The sequence below is a fragment of the Triticum dicoccoides genome, chromosome 7B (genome assembly GCF_002162155.2).
Source record: "Triticum dicoccoides isolate Atlit2015 ecotype Zavitan chromosome 7B, WEW_v2.0, whole genome shotgun sequence".
Lineage (NCBI taxonomy): Eukaryota > Viridiplantae > Streptophyta > Magnoliopsida > Poales > Poaceae > Triticum > Triticum dicoccoides.
Window position 1 is genome coordinate 152,328,049 of NC_041393.1, and position 9,506 is coordinate 152,337,554.

Genomic DNA, 9,506 nt, shown 5'->3' on the forward strand with positions numbered 1-9,506 from the left:
CTACCGGAGTCCTGTTAGCCTGCTACAGCCCAGATTCTCTGGAGTCCTGCTAGCCCAGCTGCTACAGCCCAGATTCAGTCGTTGTTGACTGGCACGTTCGTTGTTGGGTCATGTATGTCTGTCCCTGTAAGTTAGCGCCACTTTGGGTTCACGACTAGTCATGTCAGTCCGGGTTCTTTGTCATATGGATGCTAGCGACACTATCATATACGTGAGCCAAAAGGCGCAAACGGTCCCAGGCCTGGTAAGACGACACCCGTGGGAATACCGTGCGTGAGGCCGCAAAGTGATATGAGGTGTTACATGCTAGATCGGTGTGGCATTGGATCGGGGTCCTGACAGCTCTGTCCTTGTTCGTAACCATCATCTCCAGCATTTGACATAGATAACTGCCTCCCTACACTGCTCTGCCCAGGATCATAGCCACCCTCGCCTTCATGTGCAGTGACCTCCTTCACAACGGGAAGCACTAAAGCAACAGGATTGCATCCCCTTCGTTCACAACCTTGTAACCACCGCACCCAATCGGAGTCTCGCTCTATTGGCCTCAAATAAAAGTAAATTATTGTACTTGACCGTGTCCACAATGCATGAACACGGACGGTGTGTGTTTCAGTATCAAGACCTAAACTTGCCGCAATCTATTCTTTCAACTGACTGAAAAACCATGTTTGAGGTGCGCTCATTGGCACCTCTATGTGAGTAAATTCACTCAGATCAGCTCCCATCTCAGTTGTTTGGACAGTACCAGGACCGTAGTAAAATATGAACTTCACTACATCAGACATCTCGGCTCACCTATTTTTTTTCAACAATGATATACAAGTATTAAGAAACAACTTAAAATATGCGCACTAACAAATATTACACATGTCTATATATTAGCTAGCTATATATTACGAAATATTAACGGAGAAACTACAAATTTTTACACAACTAATTAGTTAACATCTAAATATATTTACGTATACTACCAGAGCAACTAACAATAATCACACACCTAATTTATTTCACATCAAAACATATTAACAAATACTACCGGAGCACCTACGAAAAATAAATTGTTGGTTGAAATATACCCTTGAAGCGTGCATGCGAACGATGAACGACGGCCTTCAATCCCCGGAATCGGAGCAGGAAACTCCACCAAACTGCTGGAGCTTCACCTCCACCACACTTCCCCAACTTCACCACCACCACCTCCACCTCCACCGCCGCAACAAGCTCCACCAATGAGCTAGAAAAAAACTCCACCTAAATTCTCACCACGACCACCACGAGCTACCCCATCAGTAGATCGAGGTCTCTTTTCGTTGCCCTAACTAAGTAGAATCCATTCATGGTGCCAAATCTGCGAAAAACGGCTCATTTGGGTGTAGAAATTGGGGGAATTTTCTTGTACAGAGAGGAGAAAGAAAGAAAAGAAGAAGAACAGACAAGAGAAGCTAGCTCGCGCGTGGAAGAAGAGGAAAGGGAGCTGGGCGAGCCGGGCCAGCCGCGCGTGGCGTGGGCCGCTGAAAGTGCAACTATCCCTAGGTGGTTTTGGTAATTCATAACAACATATAGCTCATTGAGCTAATGCTATTCCAAGACTATTATTTCACGAAAGCTCAATGAATGGCATGGCATGGATGATGAAAGTGGATCCCTCAAAATACCAATGACAAAGGATTGGCTCAAGCTCAAAAGCTCAAGACTCTTCATTTTATATTTTAGTGATCCAAGATCACATTGAGTCTATAGGAAAAGCCAATACTATCAAGGAGGGATGAGGTGTTGCCTAATGAGCCTCTTGCTTCATGTGCTTAGTGATATGCTCCAAAACCCTCAGCTACTTTCTCACATCCACAAATGACCTAAACCCAAGGCCAAAATCGGTCACACCGATTCTTTCTATCCAGCGCCACCGAGTTTGAAAGTCATAGCCACTGCCACAAACCCTAGGCAAATCGGTCCTACTGATAGGGATCTCGGTCTCACCGAGATGGGATTGTAATCTCTCTGTTTCCCTTCGTAACATTTCGGTCTAACCGAAGTGAGCAATCGGTCCCATCGAGATTGCAATGTAAATTCTCAGTTTCCCTTTTGTAACATTTCGGTCTCACCGAAAAGAGCAAATCGGTCCCATCGAGTTTACCTGACCAACTCTCTGGAAAGCTTATTACCAAAATCGGTCTCACCGAGTTTGTGTAATCGGTCTTACCAAGATTACATTATGCCCTAACCCTAACCGAATCGGTCTTACCGAGTTGCATGCCAGTCCCACCGAAAATCCTAACGGTCACTAGGTTTGCTAAATCGGTCCGACCGAGTCTGTTGAATCGGTCCCACCAAGTTTGGTAAATTGTGTGTAACGGTTAGATTTTGTGTGGAGGCTATATATACCCCTCCACCTCCTCTTCATTCGTGGAGAGAGCCATCAGACAAACCTACACTTCCAACTTACCATTTCTGAGAGAGAACCACCTACTCATGTGTTGAGGCCAAGATATTCCATTCCTGCCATATGAATCTTGATATCTAGCCTTCCCCAAGTTGCTTTCCACTCAAATCTTCTTTCCACCAGATCCAAATCCTATGAGAGAGAGTTGAGTGTTGGGGAGACTATCATTTGAAGCACAAGAGCAAGGAGTTCATCATCAACGCACCATTTGTTACTTCTTGGAGAGTGGTGTCTCCTAGATTGGCTAGGTGTCACTTGGGAGCCTCCGACAAGATTGTGGAGTTGAACCAAGGAGTTTGTAAGGGCAAGGAGATTGCCTACTTCGTGAAGATCTACCGCTAGTGAGGCAAGTCCTTCGTGGGCGACGGCCATGGTGGGATAGATAAGGTTGCTTCTTTGTGGACCCTTCGTGGGTGGAGCCCTCCGTGGACTCGTGCAACCGTTACCCTTCGTGGGTTGAAGTCTCCATCAATGTGGATGTACGATAGCACCACCTATCGGAACCACGCCAAAAACATCCATGTCTCCAATTGCGTTTGAATCCTCCAAACCCTTCCCTTTACTTTCTTGCAAGTTGCATGCTTTAATTTCCACTGCCTATATACTCTTTGCATGCTTGCTTGAATTGTGTGATGATTGCTTGACTTGTCCTAAGATAGCTAAAATCTGCCAAACTCTAAAATTGGGAAAAGGTTAAGTTTTTATTGGTCAAGTAGTCTAATCACCCCCCTCTAGACATACTTCAAGGTCCTACAAGTGGTATCAGATCTTTGGTCTCCATTTGCTTTGATTTCCATACTTTTGGTGGTCATAGCCTTGGTTTCACAACCTAGGAGAGTATGGCGTCTAGTGAGGAAAATTATCACCGTAGAGGTCCTTACTTTGATGGTACTAATTTTGCTAGTTGGAAGAATGAGATGAAAATGCATATTCTCGGACATAACCCCGCCATTTGGGCAATTATTTGTATTGGCTTGCAAGGTGAATTCTTTGATGGGAGAGAGCGAACCGTGAAGCTAATGCGGAAGAATTGAAGATGCTGCAATACAACGCTCAAGCTTGTGATATCATCTTCAACGGATTGTGCCCCGAAGAATTCAACAAAATCAGCCGTCTTGAGAATGCAAAGGAAATTTGGGATACTTTGATTGATATGCATGAAGGTACCGACTCCGTCAAGGAATCGAAGTTGGATGTGCTCCAAAGTCAGCTTGACAAGTTCAAAATGAAGGATGGTGAAGGTGTCGCTGAAATGCACTCTAGGCTTGCACTTATCACAAATGAGATTGCCGGCTTAGGGAGTGAAGAGATGACCGACAAGTTCATCATCAAGAAGATCCTAAGAGCATTGGATGGAAAGTATGATACCATGTGCACATTGATCCAAATGATGCCAAACTACAAAGATCTCAAGCCAACGGAAGTCATTGGAAGAATTATTGCTCATGAGATGTCACTTAAGGATAAGGAGGAACTTCACAACAAGTCAAGTGGTGCTTACAAAGCCTCAAGTGAATCCCCCACATCATCAAGTGAGAAACAAACCTTCAATGAAGAATTGAGCTTAATGGTGAAGAACTTCAACAAATTCTACAAGACTAGAAGCAAAGAAAGAAGCTCCAAGTCAAGGTCTTACAATGACAAAAGATCTTCTAGTAGAGAGCAAAATTGCTACAATTGTGGGAGACCTGGACATTATTCCAATGAGTGTACGACACCCTACAAAAGAAGAGAAGATTCTCCAAAAAGAAGAAGCAAAAGAGAAGAATCACCATCGAGAGAGAGGAGGAGTAGAGATGATCGTTATGAACGAAGACCCTCACGGAGAATCAAGGATTCGAAAAGGAAGGACAAGTCATCAAGGAGCTACACAAAACGAAGAGATCAAGCTCATGTTGGTGAATGGGTATCCGGCTCCGACTCCGACAATCACTCCGAGAGAAGCTATCACTCCGACTCCGAATATACTCAAGATGAAGGTGTTGCCGGTCTAGCACTTGTGTCAACCAACTCCTACGACATATTTGATTCACTAAATGAAGGAATTGGAAGATGCTTCATGGCTAAAGGTCCAAAGGTAACACATCCCGAGTATGTTGATTTCGATAGTGATGAAGATGACTTGCTTGTGGATGATGATTTACTTGTTGACAACTCTAGTGATGAATACTATGATGAAACGTCAATTAATCATGCTAATCAAGATAAAACGAATGACAATCATAAGGAGAAGATTGAGCTTCTAACTAAAGAACTAAACACTCTTAAGTTAGCTCATGAAACTATCTTCGAAGATCATCGAGAACTTTTAAGGGCTCATGAGAAGTTACGCTTTGAAAAGCTCAATATTGAGCAAGAGCATGAGTTCTTAAAAGCAATCAATGATGATCTCCGTAAGAAAAGTTCTTCTTACATTGCCAAGCGTTTACTCTTATCTACTTACATGCCTCAAGTCAAGTCTAGTAACAAGTACAAGAAAGATCCTTCCTCTAGTGGTAACAATAATAATATCAAATCCAATATTGTTGCTTCTAGTAGTTCTCTTGATTCCACTAATGATTCTCTTAGCCAAGTTACACTTGAGCAAGAAAATAGCTTATTGAAGGGAATTATAGAGAAAGTGTTTACAAGAGCCTTGCCGGGAGTAAGAAATTCGAGGAAATTGTACGCAAGCAAGGAAGGCACCGGAAGAATCAAGGTGTTGGTTTTGAACGAAAGTTCAATGCCAATGGAGTTGAGTGGTAAGAAGATCAATACCCCAAGACTAAGTTTGTTCCTCAACAAGAGAAGTATGATCCTACTTCCTTTAAAGGAACACAAGAACAAGATGATCTTCCACCACAAGACCACAAGAACAAAGGCAAGGACAAGCTTCAAGAAGAGATTGATGCATTTGAAGAAGCACCTAAGGCCTCGTTCAAGTGGGTTCCCAAGACTACGTCAAGTTCTACTTCATCAAGTACAACTACAACTCCAAGGACTCCCATCAAGATGATGTGCATCCCGAAGAACAAGAACTAGAGAGTTCTTGAGGGTGACTCTGCCAACATTCTTCACTCATATCATTATGGCAAGAACAAGTGCAAACAACTTCCACATCTTGCACTAGTTCAAGGAGTCACAAACCCTCATGTTGGTAAGGCAAGGGACAAGGTAATCTAATGATTTCATGGACATCATTTTGTGTATGCATCACTCTATGTCTATGGATATTCTTGTTTGTTCCTTGTGGGACTAACCCATGTAGGTAAGTTGAAAGTGCAACTCACTCCAAAGGATTGCTCCAAATGATCTACATCAACATTGAGCATCCACATCTTCAACACCTACATGAAGTCATCATCGACAAAACCCAAGGTTAGTTCATCCCTCTAAAAGGGGATCTCACATCTAGGGGAGCTTAACTCTAAGAATTGAGTCAAAGCAACTCTAATGGTGTGAACACATCAATGCATTATGTAAAAGTGGTAACCCCACTTGAGCTTAAATGATGAGTATGACCTATGATCAAATGTTTTCATTTGACTCCTAAGTCAATATACTCATATATAGATGACCTAGTCATCGCCAATTGTTTGATAGATGCTAGTATTGGTTGTGCATGTTTTGCCACATATTTCATTTGCCATCTTATTGTGTGAGCATGTTGGTGCATATTTTATTCATTCAAGGACATCCGCTTGTTGTTTTGATTGATTGGCCTCTTTTCTTTTTGCCAAGTGGATGGACAAGAGTGCCTAAGAACCTTCTCTAGCTATCTATGCTTTTCTCGTCTCAAACTCTATTCATGCTACATCACAAAATTTGATCAAGTCAGATTCGAACCACTCTGTGTGAGGAGCACTCAGAGTCCCCGATTTGTCATAGACTTAAACTTCCAAAACTTCTTTGTGATTCTCGGTCTGACCGATTCCTCCATTTCGGTCCTACCGAGATCATTAAGTCGATCTAGGTTTTCAATCTCGGTGCAACCGATTTGAACTTTTCTGTCACACCGAGTTGCTGTAACTGTACACAGTTATGCATCTCGGTGCCACCGAGTTGTTCCACTCGGTCACACCGACAGGGTCGGGCTATATATAGTCACGGGCAAAAATTTGGAAATTTCTCCGAACCTCTTCGCCCGCGCAATAGCTCGCTCTGCCAACAGGGTCTCTGAATCGTCTCCTTGTCGCCAGCCGCCTCCTGTCGCTGGTCTCCGCCGACGTCAACGGATTTCACCCCCGCCGTTGCTGCCGTAGCGAGTTCATCGCCGAGCTAGGGTATGGACTCGATCACTGTGTTATCCTCGTCCGATTCCTAGCACATTGTGTTCTTACTGATTCTTGCCACGATTGAAACACTCCTATCCAGTCAATGCAATCCATAGATTAGACGAGATTTGAAAATTTAGGGTTAGGTTTCCGCCGAAACCATCTCGGACCCACCGAGTTGAAAAACTCGGTCCCACCGATTTGGCTAACGCCATTGCACTAGTAACTCTCGGTCTGACCGAGAATTACTAATCGGTGAGACCGATTTTAGGACTTTGTGAAACCCTAGCAGTCTCGATGCCACCGAACTGTGACTCGGTCCAACCGAGTTCATCAGTTTAGGTTCCAAAACTGCTTCGGTATCACCGAGTTTGAAAATCGGTTGATCCGAAATGCTTTCTGTGGAAAACTAAAACTGAATTTTTGAATCATTCTTTGGCAAAAATCTCTGCATTTTGTGATGCTCATCCACTCTATCTCATCTATAACTCTTCATAGGGTCAGCAGTCAGTGTTTGCAGCATGTCAGACCAGAGTGACAGCCAGAACAGGTCAGAAGAGCAGATTCACATGAGTGAGGGCACTAGTCCCTCAAGTTCTTCAGATGATGGGAGCAGGAGCACCCCAAGTAATCTGCCAAAGGCTGCTACCAGGCAAAGGAAGAAAAGAACCTCAGATTCTGAAGATGAGGATTATAGAGCATAAGAGGATGAGGCTACCTCCAAGAAGGTAGTGCTCAAAAAGGAATATGGCTCAGCACATAACACAAAGCCTGGACTCAATAGGAAGATTCCTGCCAAGAGGACACCTATGCCTAAGGTCAGAAGATATACTCAAGTGCCAGAACAGTCAGAACCCAAAGAGGCACCTGCAAAGAGAGTCACAACTTCCAAACCCAAGAAGGTTCCCACTGGAGAAACTATGAAGTTTACCATGGAATCAGAAGATGAAGCTGCTCAGGAAAAGAAGAAGAAGAGAGCCAGAACCACTACTGCCCAGGTTCATGGAAATCCCTCAATGAGGAGAGACTCAGAAGAGGAAGAAGAGGTTGCTGCACCAGCACCCAAGGCACCAAAGCTTATGGGTGATGCTCTTAGATCAGGGGCTGCATCATCAAAGCCCAAGGAAGCACCCAAAGCTGCCCCCAAGCCCAAGCTTGCACCAAAGAGGAATACTAGGAGTATTCCAGCTGCTGAGAAGAACAAGGCCCCAGTGCCTAATGTTGCTGATGAGGAAGATGAAGAAGGACATGTCCTAAGGAAGCTCAAGCCCAAGATACCGGACCACAATGATGCCCATCCTGTGGCCGAGGACATGAGGATCAGGAAAGACTCGGGGTTGAGGCTATGGAGGATGACAGATCCATATGCCTCAAGGAGAAGAACTATTGTTGATTACAGGTTCCATACAAAGGAACAACAGGACTTCTATGAGACAATCTTGTTGGACAAGAAGCCCATAGTGTGTGATATGAGGTGGGTCGACTGGACCTACATGAAAGATAATGAAGAACACTATCCTGGAGTGCAAGACAGCTTTGTTGCTTGTGGAGTTGCAGATTTTGTTGGGCAAAAGCTCACCAACTGGAATGATGAACTTATCATGCAATTCTACTCCACAGCACACTTCTATCCAGATGGGAGGATAGTTTGGATGTCTGAAGGTACAAGGTACCAATCAACTGTTGAGGAATGGGCAAGACTGATCAATGCCCCAAAGGAAAATGAAGATGACTTGGATATTTGTGCCAAGAAGAAGATGGACCACAATTCCATGGCACACATGTACAAGGAGATCCCAGACAAAGCTATTGAGACACATAAGTTTGGATCAGTCCACTTTCTTCTGTCAGGGTTGCCAACTATCAACTGGATCCTAAGGCACACTCTGTTGCCTAAGTCTGGTGACCACAACATGATCAGAGGGCATGCAATCAACATGTTGCATTTGTTTGATGTGCCACAGAAATTCAAGGTCATGAGCCTTATGGTAGAGACCATTAAGAGGACTGCAGCTGATCAAAAGAGGAGTTGTGGATATGCCCCTCAGATTCAGGAGTTGATTAACTCAAAGATGGGCACAGGCAAATATCTATTGGATAAGGAACATTTTCCTCTCTATCCAGACTTTGAGGACAATCAGGTTGTCATGAATGAGAATGATCCATCATCAGTACAAGCTCAAGAGAAGAAGGAGAAAGCAAGGAAAGAGAAGGCTGACAAGATGCCAACTAAAGAGGAGGCATCTGAGTATTTCTTGAAAAACAAGCAGGAGCAGCTTGGTTACTTGATAGCATAAACACTGAGGATTGAGAAGGGATTGGCCACCCTCACTCGAAATCAGGAGAGCTTGGAAAGAATCATGGAACTCAAATTCCATGATCTAGTTGTCAAAGTAACTGAGATTCAGTCAGTTGTGGAGCAGCTACAGGATGACATGCAGGAGAGGCAGGGCAAGACTACCACTAATGTATTTGCCAGAGTGCCTAGAGCCCAAAGGTCAGTTGCAGTGCCTGTGAAAGACAGCAGAGCCACATCATCTGCACCAGCTACAGCCCCTACAGCTCCAGTGCAACCAGCTCCAGCATCAACTCCTCCAGCTCCATCCACTTCAACTGAAGCCTTCGTTCTTGGAGTTATCTGGACACCACCACCTGAAGATCAAGCCTGAGAGTCGATCTAGCACTATGCATTTCCTATGAACTTTTTGGTAACTTGTTGCCAAAGGGGGAGAAAAATGTATATATCATAGGCTTCGAGAGAGAGAGTGTTGCTTTTGTTCTCTCTTGCTTTGGTGGTTAAACTTGTTTGC